At 28.7% G+C, this 23,756-nt stretch overlaps 1 protein-coding gene and 1 long non-coding RNA gene across 13 annotated transcripts in view; one reads left to right on the forward strand and one right to left on the reverse strand.

The window, feature by feature from the left end:
* LOC127278580 (potassium voltage-gated channel protein eag) overlaps positions 1–23,756 on the forward strand; it is a 1,151,741-nt gene that overhangs the window by 646,594 nt on the left and 481,391 nt on the right. The window lies entirely within an intron of this gene.
* LOC127278603 (uncharacterized) lies at positions 19,205–22,002 on the reverse strand. Its single transcript, XR_007842510.1, has 3 exons — positions 21,431–22,002; positions 20,929–21,081; positions 19,205–19,390 (listed from the first exon to the last, which is right to left on the reverse strand). It is a non-coding gene; the product is annotated as an uncharacterized LOC127278603 (long non-coding RNA).

Below are 23,756 nucleotides of genomic sequence, written 5' to 3' on the forward strand. Positions count from 1 at the left end.
AATAAACAATTAGTTAATATTGCAATTGCTTATTAACAATCTACTTATTCAAAATACTTCATATAGGGCTCGTTGGATGCGGAATTAGCTTAACTTTCAATTGGTAAGTTCAGAATTACCATAACTTTATTTGTTTGTAAAATATTTTATTTTTTACTAACAACAAGCATCCAAAAGCCCTATATGAAGTATTTTTGTTCAATTTTAGTTAAATAACAATAAAAAATAAAATATGTTACAACCAAATAAAGTTATCGTAAATCTAAACTTACCAGTTGAAAGTTAAGCTAATTCCGCATCCAACGAGCCCTATATGAAGTATTTTGGATAAGTAGATTGTTAATAAACAATTGCAATATTAACTAATTGTTTATTAACAATCTACTTATCCAAAATACTTCATATAGGGCTCGTTGAATGCGGAATTACGTTAACTTTTAATTACTAACTTCAGAATTACGGTAACTTTATTCGTTTGTAAAATATTTCATTTGTTATAAACATTAATTAATTAATTAATTAATATCTCAAAAACTTTAAAAGATCCCACTCTGAAAATTACATGTTTTGTAGGAAATTAGTCAAGCTTTCCATTGAGATAGTTAAAAATAACTTTAAAAAATCCGATTTTGAGATAAATGTAAATTAACATTTTGACCTTGAATTTCAAGGTCAAATGTTATTTAAAAAAAAAATTTATAAACAGCGTGTAGCTCGTCAAAAAAGCTTTAAAAATCATTATATATATATTAACTTTTATGCATTCTACTTATAAATATTGTACATTGAAAAAAATTTTTTTTTTCAAAAGTCAAAAATTAAAAACGTTGTAATTTAAAAACTATTTTATTAAATTCAATAATAATTGATTTTTAGACTTTCACCAACAATAACAACATTTTAGAAAAGTATGGATTAAATTCGAGAACTTTTAATTTTTTGTTCGGACATTTCAGGAATTTTGCCTCATATATGTGAAACATATGAAACCGATTAAAAATAAATGATAATTTTCTCAAAAAAAGAAAAAAAATTATTAACGCCAGTTCCACCGGTTCCACCGACCACAGCGTCTCCCCCCTCCCACAGAATTTCCACCGTCTCTGGTGCAAGTTTAATACACAATGAAACAAACGAAATTAAAAATATTTATTAAAAACTATCATAGCTCCGGTAAGTTTACTATAACTTACCAAATAAATTTCTATAAATTACCGAATAAATTTCCATAAATTACCGCATAAATTTCTATAAATTTCCAAAATAAAAATTTTAATTGTCGTTCGCACTATATATATTTTTGTAAATTACCGCGAAAATTTTCATAAATTACCGAAATTAAAATTTTTAATTGCGATTTATGCTTTACATATTTTTATGAATTATAGACAAAATTTCTATAAATTACTGTATAAATTTCTATAAATTACTGTATAAATTTCCATAAATTACCGCATAAATTTTCATAAATTATCGAAATAAAATTTTTAATTGTCGTTCGCGCTACATATGTTTTTGTAAATTACCGCGAAAATTTCTATAAATTACCGCGGAAATTTCCGTAAATTATCGAAATAAAATTTTTAATTGTCGTTCGCGCTATATATATTTTTGTGAATTACCCCAAAAATTCCCATAAACATTTTAAATCAAATTTCAACTATTTTATAGAATTCAAAAAGCAAAGAATTTTTTTCTAATTTGTTTAAAAAAATTAAAAAATTATAAAAAATTTTTCCGACCCACCATGGATATTTATTTCTTGACACTTTATCTTCAAAAATATGTATTGATATTTCCCTATTGAAAATCCCCACATAGGAAACCATATGGGAAACCACATGGGATCCTATGTCAAAAACTATGTAAAACCCCATTCCCCATATGGGAAACCATATGGTTTCCCATATAAAAACTCATGGGAAATTGGGACAGGAATTGGCATAGGAAAATATCAAAACGAGGTTCCTCCATGTCATTTCCTATGTCAAATCCCATGTCAAATATCATGTTAAATACCATGTTAAATACTAATTGAGATCCTTTATCACTTTTTTGAAAAATTTTCCCATGTCAAACCCCATGTCATTTCCCAAGTAAAAACCTTTATCATTTTTTTGAAAAATTTTCCCATGTCAAACCCCATGTCATTTCCCAAGTAAAAACCTTTATCATTTTTTTGAAAAATTTTCCCATGTCATTTCCCATGTGAAATCTTTTATCATTTTTTTGACAAATTTTCCCATGTCAAATCCTCTTTCGCCTTATCGAAAATACCCACATAGGAAAGCATATGGGAATCCACATGGGAAATGGAATACGATTTCATGTGCATTCTTCCAAATGATAAAACAAATAGATTTAAGCATAGGAAATCATATAAGATTTCATATAGATTCTGAAATTTCAACCTAAGATTTCACATGGATTTACATATAGGAAACGATATAGGATTTTATTCGGGAATTTTTTAGTTGGCTGCTTTAAACAGGCGGCAGTTTACAAAAAAAATTAATTATTTGATTAAATATCAAATAATAATACTTCAACTCATCTGAAAATAAAAAAAAGTTTACTTTACTTCTGCCTTAGACTCTCAGCTTTTATAGTATTCCAGACTGATCTCAACTGTGAGAGAAAATATTTTCACCATCTGGTGGTGAAACAATGAAACTATAATGACGATCAACATCTATATTGAAATTTCCTATGTCATTTCCCATGTCATTTCCCATGTGAAATCCTCTTTCATTTATTCGAAAAATTTTCCCATGTCATTTCCCATGTGAAATCTTATCATTTTTTCGAAAAATTTTCCCATGTCATTTCCCATGTGAAATCCTTTATCATTTTTTTCAAAAAATTTTCCCATGTCAATTCCCATGTCATTTCCCATGTGAAATCTTTTATTATTTTTTGGAAAAATTTTCCCATATCAATTCCCACGTCAAAGTTCATGTCATGTGCCATGTGAAATCCTTTATCGTATTCCATTTCCTCTGTGGATTCCCATATGCTTTCCCATGTGGGTATTTTCGATAGGGCGAAAGAGGATTTGTCATTGGAAAATTTTTTGAAAAAAATGATAAAGGATTTCACATGGGAAATGACATGGGAAAATTTTTCGAAAAAATGATAAGATTTCACATGGGAAATGACATGGGAAAATTTTTCGAATAAATGAAAGAGGATTTCACATGGGAAATGACATAGGAAATTTCAATATAGATATTTGACATGGGATTTGACATAGGAAATGACATGGAGGAACCTCGTTTTGATATTTTCCTATGCCAATTCCTGTTCCAATTTCCCATGAGTTTTTATATGGGAAACCATATGGTTTCCCATATGGGGAATGGGGTTTTACATAGTTTTTGACATAGGATCCCATGTGGTTTCCCATATGGTTTCCTATGTGGGGATTTTCAATAGGGTTATCATTTCGATAAAAAAAAATTTTTTTTAAGTTTCAGACACCAAATCGTGCGCTACGCGGAGAATCACCCATATACCAATCGATTCGTTTCAATTCAAGGAATAAAATTATTTCATATATAAACTTGAATTTTAATAAACACAAAATTTTTTAGCTTAAATGTGAATTTTAGATTTTTTAACATTCATTAATTCTTTAAATTTAAATCAAATATATACTTTATATGAACCAATCGATTCGTCTTGACGTAAGAAAGACGATTTTATTATATATTACCTGAAATTTTTCTATTGAAAAATTTTTTCAATTAAAGAATTTTTGAAAAAAATACTATAACATTTTTTTTGGGGGTATTTTTAAAAATCCTCTCGTCAATTTTGAGAGATTAATGTGATAGATAAGCCTACCAAATTTTACGCAAATCCATTAAAACCTGTTAATGATATTGTGTTCACAAAAAGATCCACACACACATACATCCATCCGGTCAATTGATCAAGTTCTCATATAACATGTTTATATATAGAGGAAAATTTGTTTTCACCATTTTTAAAAAATTTGTAAACGAAAGAACTACAAAGCTTCCTCCACGAGGAAGCAAAAACGCTGCAATTTTTTTTCCCCGTTTGTAACAAACTGATTTTTTAACTTGTTCATCAAGAAAAACTAATGAGCTTGAAAAATATTTACAACATGTAGAAATTCAACTGTAATCCTATATTATATGATGCAAAAGGAATTTTCGTAAAATAATTTTATCGAAATAAATTATGAGCTCATTTGCAAAATTATCCCAGATCCAGTTGTGCAGCACTTTTTTCTTCGGTTATGCAACACCCCAGAAAATATTTTTTTTTAGTTTTATGATCAAATATATCGACTTTATTTTTTATTGGTGGCCATTTTTCCCACTTCAACATTCCCAAAGTATATGTTTTTTCCAACACTTACAATTACTAACAAAAATTTTTCTTAATAGTTATTTTTACCGAAGTAAATTTTTTTTTATTTTTTGCCCTAGCTCCAATTGCCTTATCATCGATTCACTATTCCCCTTCTTCTTTTTGAAGTTTCACAAAAAATTCGTAAACGCTTGGATGATTTTTTCCAACAACAATATGGAACCTATTGTGCCACTTTTCTGCTAAATGGTTTGTTCTTGACGATTTCTGTAGAACTGATTCATATTGATTCCACAAGGAAGGAGGATACCGAGGTTGTATAGCGCGGCTCCTGCCTCTAGCTGATCTTCCTCAATATAATTTATCTAGATATATAAAAATATATTTTTAATCCTCACGTGCCTGAGTTCGTTTTTTTCGTTCGTGCCTGAGCTGGGTCCGAGGGACCCAGCTGTTTAAATTCTATAAAAACCAAGATTTAATAGCAGGATATTTAATATTTTTAATTTCTAAATTATAATTGTAATATTTTGCAAATATAATTGCAAAAAATATTTAATCTTTTGACACTCTAGGGTTCACAAATAGCCGACAAAAAGTCGCGTCGTGACACCTTTCAGACGTCAGATTTGGGAAATTCAAAATGGCGGATTCAATATCGCGGACGAATTTTCAAAAATTAAACATATTTGCTTGAAAATCGTTACTTGAGGGTTTTTGGGGTCACTGATGAAGATTCCGGTGTCCGTTTGTAAGATTCAAAATGTCAGATCCAATATAGCAGACGAATTTTTAAATAATCCTGCGGATTCGCTTGAAAATCGTTACTCGGGGGTATACGGGATCGCTGATTTCAAATTTGATGTAAGTTTTTCAAAATTTATAATGTCGGATCCAGTATGGCGGACAGAAAAATTAAGAATCAATACAATTTACTAACATCAGATTCGTAATCAGCAACCTTGAAAACTCCTGAATAACGAGTTTCAAAAAAAACCGTCAAATTTAAAAAAAAGTATCCGTCATATTGGTTCCGCCAGTTTGAATTTTGAAAAAGTAACATTAAATTCGTAATCAGCGTCCCCGAAAACCCCCGAGTAACGATTTTCAAGCGAATATGTTGAAGTACATGAAAAAAAGTTGTCTGTGTCTGAGGGACCCAGCTCAGGCACGCAAGGCTTAAATTTATTATTTTTTATTACCTTTTTATTTTATTATTGTAAGAGTATAGGTGAGAATGATGTGTGAGTGTTAAGTATATGTAAAAATAGATAATTGTAAGAATGAGTGTGTGTTTGTTTTTGTGAATTGAGAGATAAGGGAAAAGGATGAGTCAATCTGTACTGTGGTGTGCGAGCGAAGAGACTGTTATTTTTGACCTGACAAATAAATTTGTTTAAATTACATTGAGATTTTTATGTTTTATTGTGGCCATCCTGATCTCACAGTTCAGAAGTGGGATCGAGAAATTGTGTAGTGCACAAGTTGTAAATATTGCACTTATAAGTAAAACAAAAATTTTTTCCCGCTCTCAGTGGCGTCCTTTTCGCTTAGGAGAGTTTGAAAGAAAACGATTAACGTGAGCATTTTAAGATTAATATTACTACAAACAAACTTCTGGTACGTCGACGGATTTTTTTACTAAAGCTTTGTGCTGTGTAGTAATTATAGTGAAGAAGTGAAGCTGCTTAAAGGAAGAGTATCTGAAAAGCTTAGTGCACGTGGTCAGATACGAGAACTCTGGTTCAGTTTCAAAATCTGTCTTCATTCGTCGCTTTAGTGCCAAAAAATATTGGAATTTGTGCTATGTGCCTGTTCATAGTGTTTGGAGGTGCATTTAGTCACTTTTTGTAAAAAAATTTTTAAGGCTCACAGGAATTTTTATGTGTCGCTTGAAACTTTTATGAATGTGTGTAAATCGTTTTCCCTCGCAAAGTTAGTCTCGCACACCTAACGTTGTTAAGAACGATAGTACCGATTGACTTTTAGAAACAAAATTTTATTTGATTTTATCATGGCAACTGATTTAACGGTACAAGAATTGAAAAATATTTTGAGAAAGAAAAATGTGCCTACGACTGGGAATAAATCAGAATTGATGTTACGTTTGGAGCAGAACAACCCGGACGGTTCATGGGCGGAAGAGTGGAGAAGAGAGACGAACGAATTGAAAGATAAAGACGATGACCTTGAACAAAGCCACTGCAGTGATGAGGACACTCAGGAATTGAGACAACAATCAGCTTCGATGCAACAAATGCTAGTGACTCTTACGTTACAATTACAGCAGAACGGAGTGTTAAATAAACCAAACCCCCAGCATGAGGGGTACTAAGGGATACGTCAACATCGCCAGTGCAAAATGTGATGGTCTCTCCGCAGGGCAACACCGCGCAGGGGTCGTCATCAATGCTACCACCTACTTTCCAGGGAATGGGTGCAAGTGTACCTAGACAGGTGCCATCTCAGCAAGTAACTTCGCTTCAAAATATTGAGGTAAACACTAAGGTTTCAATAAATGCAGTGGGTGAACTATTAGGTATATTCGATGGTAATGGAGAAAACTTCGATAGCTGGTCTCAGGAAGTTGAATTAATTCGTTCTTCATATAATTTAAATGACAGTGTAACACGAATTTTGATTAGTAGTAAACTTAAAGGGAAAGCATTGGACTGGTTTCACTCACGACCAGAACATTTATCAATGCCTATTATGAATTTAATGACAGAATAAGGAAAAATGTTTTTCCCCTTTACGAGTAAAATTAAATTGCGAAAACAGTTTGAAAGTCGGACCTGGAATCAAAATGAATCATTTAGTGAATATGCATTTGAAAAAATACTTTTGTCTAATAAGGTAAATATAGATGAGTCAGAATTAGTCGATTTTATAATTGAAGGTATTGCAGACGGGTCGTTAAAAAATCATGCGCGTATGCAACGTTTTAATTCGAAGGAAAGTTTAATTAACGCGTTTGAGGCAATATCACTAAATAAAAATTCAAATGTTTCAAGTAAGAATAAAGATATACACAGAACGGATAATGACAGTCGAATAGTTAAGAGTGAAACCAGAGATGTTTTGAAACCAAGAGATAGAGATAGAAAGCGATGCTATAATTGCGGAAGAGCAGGACACATGGCGTTAGATTGTAAGAAGGAGAAAAGGCCTCGTGGTTCTTGTTATCGCTGCGCGTCGATGAATCATACTATTTCTAATTGTCCTGAAAGTAAAAAGAAATCGAATAATAGTGAAGTGACAAATGTTGATAAAAGAACGACAGAAAATTCGAAATATTATCCGGATAATATTTTAAAATTTGAAATTGATGAATGTGTGTATGATGTCCATATTATAGCTCTACTAGATAGTGGTAGTCCTATTTCTTTTATTAAGAGTAAATTTGTTAATCCGAGTATCATTTTACCTATTGAGAATAAAGACTTAGAATATCATGGAGTAAATAATTCGAAACTGAGGATTATAGGTAAAACGAAAGTAAAGTGTCAATTAAGAGGCTTATTAGAAGAAATGGAATTGCTAATTGTTAATGACGATACAATGACCCCTGCTGTTATTTTAGGAAGGGACGCTTTCCGAACTTTTGGCTTGGGATTAGTAAAGCAAGATCATTTAGAAAATAAAGTAGAGGATAATCATTTGAACGAAATTATGAATATTGAAGTGGAAGATTTAAATGTTTCTGAAATGTTAGAAATTAATGCTCAGATTCCTGTTGAAAGTAAACAACAATTCCCAAGAAGCACGTAATATATCCTCAATATCAAGGTAATATTACACGTGAGATTCGTAATATAACGCTGTAATATTACAGTAATCTTACAGTGATCTTAAAATGTCCGCCTCAAGGTAATATTACCGGGAATATTACTGTAATATTAACGGTAATATTACAGTAAGATTACAGACTGATTTGAGTTATTCATAAAGCATAAAAAACGTAAATATATTATAAGTCAATTTGGCTTGTTGGTAAAACTCTGGACTCGTGTGCTTTGAGTTCGGGGTTAGATTCCCTGGATGGGTAGATTTTTTTCGTAAAGAAATATGTTCCCATAATATTACTGTAATATTCTCTTGTAATATTACCTTAATATTACGGTATAATATTACTGCAATATTACTATGTAATATTACCTTAATATTAGCGCGTAATATTACTGTAACATTACCGGTAATATTACAGTAACATTACCGGTAATATTACCTTGAGGCGGACATTTTAAGACCACTGTAAGATTACTGTAATATTACAACGTTATATTATGAATCTTACATGTAATATTACCTTGATATTGAGGTTATATTACGTGCTTCTTGGGTTAATTGATTTATTTACCGAAATTTATGTTAAGTCCAAAAGACCGGAACAACCTAAAATAAAAACTACTCTTCGCTTGAGATTGAAAGAACACAAACCATTTCATTGTACACCTCGCAGATTATCTTTTACAGAAAAAATTGAACTAAAAAGAATGATTGATGATTTAATAAAACGAAAGATTTTAAGAGTTAGTAACGCCGAGTATTCATCGCCGATTGTATTAGTTAGAAAAAAATGGCAAAATTAGAATGTGTATATATTATACAATTTTAAATAAATATCTTGAGTCCGATAATTATCCCATACCACTGATAGAAGACCAAATAGATGTTTTAAAACGGAAAAAATTTTTTAGCTCACTTGACTTGAAAGATGGTTTTTATCATGTGGAGATGGAAGAAGAATCGGTAAAATTTACATCATTTGTGACGCCTTTTGGTGAATACGAATTTTTGAAAATGCCATTTGTGCTAAAGGTAGGGCCTAAACATTTTCAGAAGTTCGTGAATACGGTGTTAAAAGATCCAAGCGCGGCTTGAAATTTAAGATGATGACGGATTGTAATGCTTTGGCATTGGCGTTAAAGAAAAATGACATCAATCCAAGAATTGCACGATGAACTACAAAGTTTCGACTACATAACGGAACATAGATCTGGTTCACGTATGACTCATGTAGATGGTTTGAGTCGATATGATTTTGTGGCTGTCGTTAATGATAATAGTTTCGTGTCGAATTTACAAATTGCACAAAATTTAGATCAAGAAATTGCTAAAATTAAATCCGAATTAGAGAAAACCGATATTAAATACTATGAGATGAGAAACGGGGAAGTTTATAAAAAAGCTGCCGATAAACTGTTGTTTTATGTGCCCTCGGAAATGGAAAAGAATATTCTATTTAAATATCATGACGAATTAGGTCATATGGGCGTAGAAAAAGTCACAGAAATTGTTAGCAAAAGTTATTGCCCACATAGCACGACTTCTTGCTGTGAGGATACTGTAAGGATATCTGTAGGGTTTGTAAGGTTACTGTGTAAGCCTGCAGTAAACTTGAGGTCATCTTAAAACTTCCGCCTTACAGTAAGCTTACACAGTAAAGCTAAGGTAAGCTTACACAGTAAGGTCGTGGTAAGTTTACATGGTAAGGTTGTGGTAAGCTTACATGGTAAGGTAGTTGTAAGCTTCCTTTAAGGTTACTGTAAGGTTGATGTAAGGTTACTGTAAACATAGAATGCTGTTAATAAATAAAATTTATTAATATTTATGCGCAGTAGTTTTCTATGGCATATACGGCTGCGCAGTAACTTTTATTTGACAAACCCTATTGGGGTTCATAAAGTACTTTACCAAATATATAATTTTTTATACAAAAAAATTTATAATATAATATATATTATAATATAATTATTTTTAATATATTTTCATATTACTTTATATTAACAGTAACTTTACATCAACCTTACAGTAACCTTAAAGGAAGCTTACAACTACCTTACCGTGTAAGCTTACCACAACCTTACCATGTAAACTTACCATGACCTTACTGTGTAAGCTTACCTTAGCTTTACTGTGTAAGCTTACTGTAAGGCGGAAGTTTTAAGATGACCTCAAGTTTACTGCAGGCTTACACAGTAACCTTACAAACCCTACAGATATCTTTACAGTAACCTCACAGCAAGAAGTCGTGCTATGTGGGTGGTTTTTCACAGATGCGTAGAAAAATTGCGGACCACTTGCGGAATTGCTATAAATGTATTGCGTATAACCCACTGTGTGGGAAAGGCGATGGAAAAATACAGAGCATTCCGAAAGGGGATAAACCGTTTGATATGGTACACATCGACCATGTAACAATTGCTGATGCGCGCGTAACTTCGAAAAAATATATTCTTGTTGTGATTGATGGATTTACAAAGTTCACAAAACTGTATCCGACGAAAAGTACTATGAGTAGGGAGGTTATAGAAAAATTAAAGATTTGTTTCGAATATTATAGTAAACCGAAAACCATTATTTCGGATAGGGGAACATGTTTTACCTCGGAAGAATTTGCAAAATTTTTAGAACAATTTGACATAAATCATGTTAAAAATGCTACAGGGTCGCCTCAGGTGAATGGACAAATAAAGAGAGTCAATAAAACAATTGAGCCAATGATTAGTAAATTAATAGATACGGATTGTGTTAAAAATTGGATAAAGGTCATTGGTGAAGTCGAATTTGCATTAAATAATTCAGTACACAAAACAACGGGTCAGACTCCGAGTATGCTTTTGTTTTGGCATAATCCAACGAGGTAAAATACATGATCCCGTAGCCGAATATGTGGATAAAAGACTACTTATAATATCGGTGACTATGTTATGTTGAAGAACTTTGATACGACAAAGGGTATTTCTCCGAAATTAAAGCCTCGATTTAAAGGGCCGTATCAAATCGCGAAAATTTTACGAAACAATAGATATGTGGTTATGGACATCCCTGGATGCCAGCTGACTCAAAAGAAGTATGAAGGAGTGTGGGAGCCAGCGAATATGCGTTTGTGGAGAAAAGCTATGTTATGAAAAATTTTTTTCTGTTCATTGACGACACCATTGTTTATAGGAAGAATGTTGCTAATTTATTAATGCGTTCGAGGACGAACGGGTGTCAGGGCTGGCCGAGCTGTAAGAGTATAGGTGAGAATGATGTGTGAGTGTTAAGTATATGTAAAACTAGATACGAGTGTGTGTATATAATTGTAAGAATGAGTGTGTGTTTGTTTTTGGGAATTGAGAGATAAGGGAAAAGGATGAGTCAGTCTGTACTGAGGTGTGTGAGCGAGGAGACTGTTATTTTTGACCTGACAAATAAATTTGTTTAAATTACATTGAGTTTTTTATGTTTTATTGATCTCACATTATTGTGTTATTTTTTTATTATAAAAACTTCAAAATATTCTGCTATGGGCAAGAATGACTCAGGAATGTCATCCATTAAAAGATCGAAATTATTTGCAACATCCTCAGTTGGAGTAAAAGCCAAAGCACACATCATCTGTGCAGCGGTTTTGATACTACGGTCTTCAGGATTATTGTAGGCTTGCTGAAGTACCTCCGCTTGGATATTACGGAAAACGCTTTGACTTAGGGGAAGAAACATGCACAAAGTATGGTCCCCATAGATGATTGTGCAGCATTTATAATAGATAGCTCAAAGTCTGTCATAATAAGTTGATGTAAGGAAATATGAATGCCAAGCCGTTCACATTCAGAGTTGATAACTTATTCTCATGAGCCTTCTGAGGTTCTCTCTCGTTGCGAATATTAAAATTCGACCATTGACATCCTTATCGGCATCGTCGTGAGAATGTAAGAAAAGAAATTTCTCATCACATACGGTTTTTTGATATTGTTGAGGCACCTGTTCCATGTCGATTAGTGATGTTGGATTGGATGGCATATCTTTTAAACGAAGACGGCGCAATTGCTTCTTTAAATTTTCTCGTTCAGGAAGTTGTGACAAAACACCAGAAGGAGCAGATTGCAAGTTGTATGCGTAACACTTGGGTTGGAGGAGCTTCTGGATGATCTATAGCTCTTCTTTTCATAGACGTCATCACCTTTTCAGCGTTTACTTCTTCGTAATTTGATGCGTGGTTTACGTGTGGCGATTTTTCAATTCTAATTACTGCTACTTCATCACCATTTGATTTCGTAGTTGCGTGAACCGAACATTCTGGAAGTCGACGACATCTCCAGAAAACACGACCATTCTTCTCGGAATTTTTGTAATAGAGAAATTCATCAATATGCAAAAAATAACCCTTGCCTCTAGTTTTAATTAACTAAGCAATTATAATGTTAAACTTGTTAATTTAATAGGACTATTTAAAAATACTGTAAAATATTATTGTAAATATACTAGAAAATTTTTACACATAACATAACAAAGTTGGTAAAAAAAATAACTTGGAAAAGATGTTCGTTGGGAAAGAAATAGAATGGAAAAAATATACGTTGTTAAAATAATAGGTTGGGAATTTCTACTATTGGGAAAAATGGATTGAGAAAAACATCCACCTACCTTTATTTTTATATTTAAGTAATTTAAAAAGCATCTGATTGAATACTACGGATATTAAAGTGGTCTTGTATTTCACCCCTGGCACATTGTGAAAACCGAGAAGTTGACTGAGCTCGGTCAAGTTACGGTTTGGTTGAGTTTGAGGCAATATATTGCAAAAATTAATTGCAATATTAAAAAATTTGCTAAATTGGGAAATAAAAATCAATGATTTTTTAGTTGATTTATATAATATTGTAGGGATATTATTAAATATTTAACGTATTCAAAGTGTAGTGTATTTATCTGACATGATTTATTATATTTTTTGAGTTAAAAAAAATAAAATGACACAAAACAAATTTTTTCCTACTGAATTAATAGTAATATTATTAATTTTTGTTTTTTATACAACAAAATAGTAATTAATAATTAAATATATAAAAATATATGATAAATGTTTGTTGTTACCATTTGCAGCAACATTGCTGTAACATTTCGTTAAAACATTTGAAATATTTCATTGCAATATTGCTGCAACGTTTCAGAAACATTGTTATGTTCGACTCAAGAAACATTGCAATGAAACATGCCAGAAATATTGCAAAACAATTTTTAAGAAAATTCTTCTAATGTTGATAGAAAGTTTTTTAGTAACATTGTAATATTGTAATATTCAGGAAAGATAATTTAAAAAATTTTAATTAAACTTTCGAAAACGATTTGACTATAGAAAAGTGAAATTATATTTTTGTTAAAGGGAAATAAACTATTTATTTCATAAAATTATTAAACAAAACAATAAAGCACAGTAAACATATCAATCTTAAATATTTAAGTTTATTACGAAATATATTAAATAGGGTTGTCGAACAATTAGCTGTGCAAGATGTAAATAATCTTTTACGAAGTGAATATCTTTTACGAAACTTTTACGAAAATTAAATATAAAAAATAAAGAAAAAACTTCAAACCACTTCTACTTCTTAGTCTTCTTCATCGTCCGCATCAGTAAAATTATCATCTTCTTCAGCTTCACCTTTAGAATCATTCTTTCCAGATTCACCATCATTCTTCGCTCTGTACAAACAAAATACTTTTAATTTAAGAATAATATTATCTAATTTATTTAAAACTTTATGCAAAAAGTTTATCAAATAACGTTCCTCTTTACAATCAAAGTTTTGCTTGGGCTAGCCATTTTGAGCCAGAATTTTTAATTTTTTCCATTGTTTCGTTCGGGAAATCTTTTCTAACGCTATCTAAAAATTGAAAATTGTTGTTATTGATAAAGCCTACAATATTGAGTATATTTATAAAAATATAAAAATATCAATTTTTTTGTATAATTTGTTTCTATGTTTGGGGTAAAATTCCTGTAGCGAACTAAGTGAAAAAAAAGTTGATTGGAACGGGCTGTAACTTGCACATAGTTTAGCCCTAGGGGTGAGTAATTTAACCACGAAGTATTGTTAAGTTTTTTCAAAAACTGTCGGAGAGGGAGGGGGTTGAATTGTATTGAAAAATTTAAACAGTGAATTTTTTAAGACTTGTAACTTTTAAACAGAAAGAAGAAAAAAATTGTCCTATATGTTTTCGAAAAGTTTTTCCTGCTCTTTCGAATGGTGCAAAAAAAATTTCAAAAAATTCAAATTTTGGCTCTTTTTGTAAATTAAACTTTTTTTCAATTTTTTTTAAAGTTCGGTTCTTTTTATTTTTTTATTTATTTTTTCTTTGAAAGCTAAAAATGTGTATTTTCGCCACAAAAAATAATGAGTTGTACTTTTTTGTTATTTTTGAGATATTAATTAATTAATGTTAATAAAAAATGAAATATTTCACAAATAAATAAAGTTATTGCAATCCTGAAGGTACCAATTGAAAGCTGACGTAATTTCGTATCCAACGAGCTCTATATGAACTATTTTGGATTAGAGGATTTTTTATAAACAATTGCCATGTTAGCCAATTGTTTATTAACAATCCACTAACCCAAAGTACTTCATATAGGGTTCGTTGGATGCGGAATTTTGTCAACATTCACTTAGTAACGTCAGACTTAGGGATAACTTTATTTGTTTATAAAATATATAAATTTTTATTAACATTAATTAATTATAATTAACTAATATCTCGAAAATAACATAAAAGGACATCTCAATATTTTTTGAGGTAAAAAAGCACATTTTTAACTTAAAAAAAACCCGAAATTAAAAAAAAGTCAAACATTTTTTATTTTCTTATGTAATATTTACAATTTTAAGTTAATTAATTATCTATAACGGTTAATAAAACAAGGAGGGGGTCCTTTATGTTTATTTCATAAACATTATGCTTCCTCATAGTGTGAAGCAAAAAATTCGCTTCCTCGTGAAGGAAGCAATGAATTTGTCCAATTCAATTGATTGATTTAAAAAATTTCGAGTTAAAAATGTTTTAAATTAATTAAATTTTTTGAAAAATAAAGAAAATTTTAATTAATTTTGAGTGTAACATAAACTTTATATATACGAATCGATTCGTTTTAATGCAAGGAATACAATTATTTTATTCGTCAACTTGAATTTTAAAAAAACACAAAATTTTTTAACTAAAATATGAATTTTCGATTTTTTAATTTTTATTAATTCTCAAATTTCAAATCAAATCTATACTATATATATACCAACCAATTCATTTCAATGCAGGGAATAAAATTATTTCATTTATAAACTTGAATTTAATCAAACACATCATTTTTTAGCTAAAATGAGAATTTTTGATTTTTTAACTTTCATTAATTCTTTAAATTTCAATCAAATCTATACTTTATATATATCAATCGATTCATCTTGACATAAAGAAGACGATTATATTATATATTACCTTAAATTTTTCGATTTAAAAATTTTTTCAATTAAAAAAAAATTTTTGGAAAAAAGACGATAAAATTTTTTTTTGGGGGTATTTTTAAAAATCCTCCCGTCATTTTTGAGAGATTAATGTGTTAAATAAGCCTACCAAATTTTACCCAAATCCATTAAAACCTGTTAAAGATATCGTGTTCACAAAAACTATCCACACACACATACACACACACACACATACACACACACATACATACATCCGGACAATTGATCAGGATCTCATATAACATGTTTCTATATAGAAGAAAATTTGTTTTCACCATTTTTAAAAATTTTATAAACGAAAGGACTACATAGCTTCCTCCACGAGGAAGCAAAATGATATATTTTATAAACAAATAAAGTTATCATCATTCTGATGTTACTAAATGAAAGTTGACATAATTCTGCATCCAACAAGTCCTATATGAAGTACTTTGGATTAGTGGATTGTTAATAAACAATTGACTAACATGGCAACTTTATTTATTTGTGAAATGTTTCATTTTGCTTCCTCGTGGAGGAAGCTATGTAGTCCTTTCGTTTATAAAATTTTTAAAAATGGTGAAAACAAATTTTCCTCTATATAGAAACATGTTATATGAGATCCTGATCAATTGTCCGGATGTATGTATGTGTGTGTGTGGATAGTTTTTGTGAACACGATATCTTTAACAGGTTTTAATGGATTTGGGTAAAATTTGGTAGGCTTATTTAACACATTAATCTCTCAAAAATGACGAGAGGATTTTTAAAAATACCCAAAAAAAAAATTTTATCGTCTTTTTTCCAAAATTTTTTTTTTAATTGAAAAAATTTTTAAATCGAAAAATTTAAGGTAATATATAATATAATCGTCTTCTTTATGTCAAGATGAATCGATTGATATATATAAAGTATAGATTTGATTGAAATTTAAAGAATTAATGAAAGTTAAAAAATCAAAAATTCTCATTTTAGCTAAAAAATGATGTGTATGATTAAATTCAAGTTTATAAATGAAATAATTTTATTCCTTGCATTGAAACAAATCAATTAGTATATAGAAAGTATACATTTGAATAAAATTAAAAAAATTAATGAAATTTAAGGAATAAAAAATTTACGTCTTAGCTAAAAAATTGTGTTTTTATTTAAATTCAAGTTTAAACATAAAATAATTGTATTCCTTGCATTGAAACGAATCGACTGGTATGTATAAAGTATACATTTGCGTTAAATTAAAACAATTAATGAAAGTTAAAAAATAAAAAATTTACATTTTAACAAAGAAATTTTGTGTTTATTTAAATTCATGTTCAAATATAAAATAATTGTATTCCTTTTTTTAAACTTTCATTAACTCTTTCAATTTAAATAATAATAATTTAAATATATATCATACATACCAATCGATTTATTATAATGCAAGGAATGCAATAATTTTATGTTTAAACTTGAATTTAAACAAACACAATTTTTTTATGTATATTAATTTCAGTGTTACTGCTTCCTCCATGAGGAAGCAAATTTTTTGCATCATATAATGAGGAAGCAAAATGTTCATGAAATGAACATAAAGGACACCCTACTTGTTTTATTAACATTAATTAATTAATTAATTAATATCTCGAAAGTATCAAAAAAGGACATCTTAATATTTTTTGTGGTGAAAATATACATTTTTAGCTTTCAAAGAAAAAATAAATAAAAAAAATAAAAAGAACCGAACTTTAAAAAAAATCGAAAAAAAGTTTAATTTTCAAAAAAAGGGTCAAAATTTAAATTTTTTTGCACCATTCGAAAGAGCAGAAAAACACTTTTCTAAAACATATAGGACAATTTTTTTTTCTTCTTTCTGTTTAAAAGTTACCACTCTTTAAAAATTCACTGTTTAAATTTTTCAAAAAAATTCAACCCCCTCCCTCTCCGATACAATACTTCGTGGTTAAATTACTTACCCCTAGGGCTAAAGTATGTGCAAGTTACAGCCCTATCCGATCAACTTTTTTTTCACTTAGTTCGCTACACGAATTTTACCCCGTATATAAAACCTATAATTATATCCGTAAAACGTGTCTCTTAAAGTGACGATTTGCTTTTTTTTTGCCCGACCAACTATATTTAATTGCGACGGAGTTTGAGAAAAGTTTAGAGCAAACGTTAGCAACGGTATTTTTCATGTCCCGTCCGCCAATAGATCCCAATGGTTCTATCTGGAAAATATTAAACAATTACAAAAAGAGTCTATAAATAATGTGGTTTTTTTATTAATTCTTTATTAATCAGCTTCTCTTTTTAAAAAAATGGAATTAAATCCTGAATCTTTAACTTAATAATAAAAATAATAATAATAATAATAATAATAATAAAATAATAAATAATAAGAATAATAATAACTAAATATCATAAAAGTTAAATTAAAATTTTTAATTTCATTTATCTATGAAAATTGTTTTTGCCATGCAAAATTTTTTATTTTGGTTTATTAATTTTAAAATTTATATTTACTAGTTTTATTCTGAGTGATTTGTGTTTCATCTGTTGGTCAGCTGATATTAGGTCCTTTATAGAAGCTATTGGCAATTGAGGACATTTGCTTGAATCGAAAAATGATCGTGAGGAATTGGTCACAATAGAGATATTATTTTCTTGTTGATTTTTCAAATCTCTTAATAATAAAATTATTTCATTCATCTTTTTCAAAGACAATTTTTTATAACACAATTCTGAAATACAGTGACAGATTAGATGCGTATTGTACTAATTAAAACATTCATATTTTATTTAAGGTCTGATTTTTCTTATTTTTAAATAAATAAATTTTTTTTAAAATAAAATAAAATTTTATTTTATAAAAAATTTGAATATTTTTTTTAATTTTCATTTTTCAAATAAATTTATTAATTAATAAAAAAAAGATTTAATTAAGAGTGAAAAGTTATGCATTGATTCAGTTAAAATTAAAACAATATAACATTAAAATGTTTAAGGCTGTTTTTAAAATATTTTTTAATTTTATTTAAATTACCAGATTTTTTATCTAAATAAGCAAATCTTGCCATGGAATTTTCGAGTTTTGATGAACTTATTTTTATTTGTGCTCTAGTTGAATCGTTATTTTCACTTCCAGGCGGTGGAGTATCTTTATCATTTTCTTTAAAAATAAAATAAATAAAAGTAATAGAAATAAAAAAATTTATTATTAAAAGATTATCTTTAGATTCGAAAAGACTGTAAATTAAGATATATGCAATGAGGTTAGTTAGTTGAAATAAGATAATTATTTGACTATAATAAAATTAATTTCTTTTAGTATTTATTAGTAATATTAATTCAGAATTAATGTAAAAATAAAATAAATGTTTAATATTATTTGAAAAGAAAAACGAATAGAATTAAGAGGAATTATAACAATTTTCATAGAATACAGTCAATAAGAATATTTTCAAACAGAATTAGAAGTGTGCAAAAAGCTCGAATGTCGAGCCGAAATTTTTTTGAGCCGAGTCGAGCCCGAGCTTGACTTGAGGTATCGATTACTCGAATTTTTCGAGCACTCGAGGTTTTCGATCAATTAATAATTTTAATAAATTTACCGTCGACTTTGTTACTCAGAGCAATCTCTAGTTTAACTCGATTTGCTGGTGGCAATGGAAGATCAATTTTCGTTTCCAGTGTTTTATACTCTATCATTGTTGACTTTTGTTTATTATCCGAAAACATTCCAGACGTACCAGCGATGGAATCATCCAGTTCGTTAAGAGCAGTACTTTGAGATTTATCAGACTCTAATATAAAATATAAATTTTTTAAGTAATTTGGAAACAGAAATGTAGATTTTTATAAATTTTATATTGTATAATTTAATGTCCGAACAAAAAATTAAAAGTTCTCGAATTTAATCCATACTTTTCTAAAATGTTGTTATTGTTGGTGAAAGTCTAAAAATCAATTATTATTGAATTTAATAAAATAGTTTTTGAATTACAACGTTTTTAATTTTTGACTTTTGAAAAAAAAAATTTTTTTCAATGTACAATATTTATAAGTAGAATGCATAAAAGTTAACATATATAATGATTTTTAAAGCTTTTTTGACGAGCTACACGCTGTTAATAAAATTTTTTTTTTTAAATAACATTTGACCTTGAAATTCAAGGTTAACATATATAATGATTTTTAAAGCTTTTTTGACGAGCTACACGCTGTTAATAAAAATTTTTTTTTTTAAATAACATTTGACCTTGAAATTCAAAATCGGATTTTTTAAAATTATTTTGAATTATCTCAATGGAAAGCTTGACTAATTTCCTACAAAACATGTAATTTTCAGAGTGGGATCTTTTAAAGTTTTTGAGATATTAATAAATAAATTAATTAATGTTTATAACAAATGAAATATTTTACAAACGAATAAAGTTACCGTAATTCTGAAGTTAGTAATTGAAAGTTAACGTAATTCCGCATCCAACGAGCCCTATATGAAGTATTTTGGATAAGTAGATTGTTAATAAACAATTAGTTAACATTGCAATTGTTTATTAACAATTTACTTATCCAAAATACTTCATATAGGGCTCGTTGGATGCGGAATTACGTTAACTTTGAATTACTAACTTCAGAATTACGGTAACTTTATTCGTTTGTAAAATATTTCATTTGTTATAAACATTAATTAATTAATTTATTAATATCTCAAAAACTTTAAAAGATCCCACTCTGAAAATTACATGTTTTGTAGGAAATTAGTCAAGCTTTCCATTGAGATAGTTAAAAATAATTTTAAAAAATCCGATTTTGAGATAAACGTAAATTAACATTTTGACCTTGAATTTCAAGGTCAAATGTTATTTAAAAAAAAAATTTTTATTAACAGCGTGTAGCTCGTCAAAAAAGCTTTAAAAATCATTATATATGTTAACTTTTATGCATTCTACTTATAAATATTGTACATTGAAAAAAATTTTTTTTTCAAAAGTCAAAAATTAAGAACGTTGTAATTCAAAAACTATTTTATTAAATTCAATAATAATTGATTTTTAGACTTTCACCAACAAAAACAACATTTTAGAAAAGTATGGATTAAATTCGAGAACTTTTAATTTTTTGTTCGGACATTTCAGGAATTTTGCCTCATATGTTTAACATAATTACTTTTGTATTCTCAATTAACAAAAACAATTATTTAAATATATAAACGTTAAAATTAATTTATATTTTACTATTACAATTTTTCTATAAAATATTCAATTGTTATTTTACATTATTTAATATATAATTTATTAAGTTAAATGAAATTAGGTATAACTTGTATTTTTCAAATTACCTTTTAAATTGTCAGTTTCTTGTGGCGAATATCTTTTAGCCCTTTCATGTCTTGATTTAAAAATTTTTTTTGAATAGTTTTATGTTAGGTCACTGTCAATTTCGGATAAAACAAGCGCCTCCAAAAGTTCTTCTTTTCTTCTATCCAAAGTGGCTAAATTGAAAATTTTTTGATAATTACAATAGAATATTTATGATCAACTGAATTTATACATTTAAAAATTTTTTTTATTTATAGTCTTTTTAAGCTTTTATTTAAAAATCTGATAAGGAAAACGGTTTATTTTCCTATTAATTTATATTAAATTATCATTGATTATTATTTATTAAATATTAAATAATTATAATCGATAATTAGTTATTCCATGTAGAAACATTTCCAGAAATTAACAGGAAAATTTCTGCCAGCGGTTTCCTTAATTTTTGTTATCTCTTACCAATTAATAACTTTTTTTTATTTATAAGGATGATTTTTAGAATAATTATTAAGTATTTACACTTACCTGTCCGTTTTAATTATTTTATGACTGAATATTGCTTCCACGTTATTTGCGGGTCCCTTAATTTGTCAACCATCTCATTAAGCTTTGTGGCCTCTTTAATTGGTGGATAATAACAGAAAAATGTATTATCATCGTGTGGACTTACAATCCATTTGCTCGGAACTAAAACCATTATATCTTTGAGTTGTACTACGGAGTATGGCAATGTTTCTGATGACATTTTTGGAGTTCAAATTTTTTGTATTAGAAATATAGAACAGGAGTAATAATTAAAATAAATAATTTTCTTAAAAGTCTACATTTTGCCTTCAATTTTCTCCATTGCGAAGAATTGTTTGCAATTTGACAGGCAATCTTCAATTTTTACAATTAAGTGAACATCAGTGCAATTTTAAACAAAGTAAACTTTTTCTGGTAACTAAGAAAAAATTGTTTACTTATGTTTTGTCAAAATGTGAAATTTTGTTTGTGGCGTTATCTAGTGCAAAAATTTTTAAATATATTTTATGATGGAATTTGAAAATATATGTGCACTCACAAGTGATGAAAATTCGATAAATAATTATTTAAACGATAAATGTCAAACTTTATGTTATTAATAAGTAAGTATAATTAAAATAAATTAATAAATATAAAATAAATTTCTGGTATGTTATTGGGATCATTTTGATGGGTACTACGAATTATAAACTATCGTTTTGTTACCGATACAAACTGTACTACCTATTTGATGCAAGTTGACAATAATCTAACTATTTGTTCCCGATAAGAAATGGTTTAAATACATTTTTTGCACAATTTAATTATTTATGTCAAATTATTTATAAATTTAAGTTCTTTCAAATTTTGCTATGCTTGATTCAATACAAGATTAATTTCTTTGAAGAAACTTGAAACAAAATTTGATCATTTTCAATTTATGAGATTTGTTCCAACGAAAAATGATCTATTTAAAAAAAACGAATAGCACGCTTACGCAATACAATCACGGTGAGATTTCAGGTTATTAATGATATTGACAATTTTTGATATTTATAAATATTTGCAAATATGATATGAAAATAATTTTTGTTATTACACTTTATGAAATTATAGAATTGTATTTAAAATAGAGTTCAATAATTTCAACTCTCAGAACAGTTACGACGATGAAAGTAAGTATATACAACAACAATTTATTAATTATTAATAATCCATTAGTTTCTGTCTGCAAAATTGTTAACCTATGAATAATTCTGTTTTTATTATTTTTAAAATTAAAATAAACGTTTAGGTTTGTTGATGATTTACCAGAAAATCAAGGCAATTTACCTGATGTTCGATTTTTAAATAAGAGAAAGAGACGAAGGGAATCAGCGTCTAGCTACAACGTTCGATTTTTTAAATTGCTTGGATTTGCTTAAAAATTGGTACTCGGGGGTTTCCGTGGTCGCTGATTACGAATCCTATGTTAGTTTTTTAAAATTCAAAATGGTGGATCCAATATGGCGTAAATTTTTTTAAAAATAGCTTAGATTTGCAGGTTTATAGGAAAACAACAACTAAAATTACCTGATAATAGAACAGAATAATAATATAATGTAGTAGTACCATATTGAAAATCCCCACATGGGAAACCACATGGGATCCTATGTAAAATCCCATTCCCATAGGGGAAACCACATGGGATCCCATATGGGATCCCATATGCTTTCCCATGTGGGGATTTTCGATAGGGCGAAAGAGGATTTGACATTGGAAAATTTGTCAAAAAAATGATGAAGGATTTCACATGGGAAATGACATGGGGTTTGACGTGGGAATTGATATGGGAAAATTTTTCGAAAAAATAATAAAAAATTTCACATGGGAAATGACATGAGAAATGACATAGGAAAATTTTTCGAAAAAATTATAAAAGATTTCACATGGGAAATGACATGGGAAAATTTTACGAAAAATGATAAAGGATTTCACATGGGAAATGACATAGGAAATTTCAATATAGATGTTGATCGTCATTATAGTTTCATTGTTTTGCCACCAGATGGTAAAAATATTTTCTCTTACAGTTGAGATCAGTCTGGAATACTATAAAAGCTGAGAGTCTAAGGCAGAAGTAAAGTAAACTTTTTTTTATTTTCAGATGAGTTGCATTATTATTATTTGATATTTAATCAAATAATTAATTTTTTTTGTAAACTGCCGCCTGCTTAAAGCAGCCAACTAAAAAATTCCCGAATAAAATCCTATATCGTTTCCTATATGTAAATCCATGTGAAATCTTAGGTTGAGATTTCAGAATCTATATGAAATCTTATATGATTTCTTATGCTTAAATCTATTT

The sequence above is a fragment of the Leptopilina boulardi genome, unplaced genomic scaffold, assembly GCF_019393585.1.
Source record: "Leptopilina boulardi isolate dan_hultmark-lab unplaced genomic scaffold, ZJU_Lbou_2.1 LbouV2_208, whole genome shotgun sequence".
Classification (NCBI taxonomy): domain Eukaryota; kingdom Metazoa; phylum Arthropoda; class Insecta; order Hymenoptera; family Figitidae; genus Leptopilina; species Leptopilina boulardi.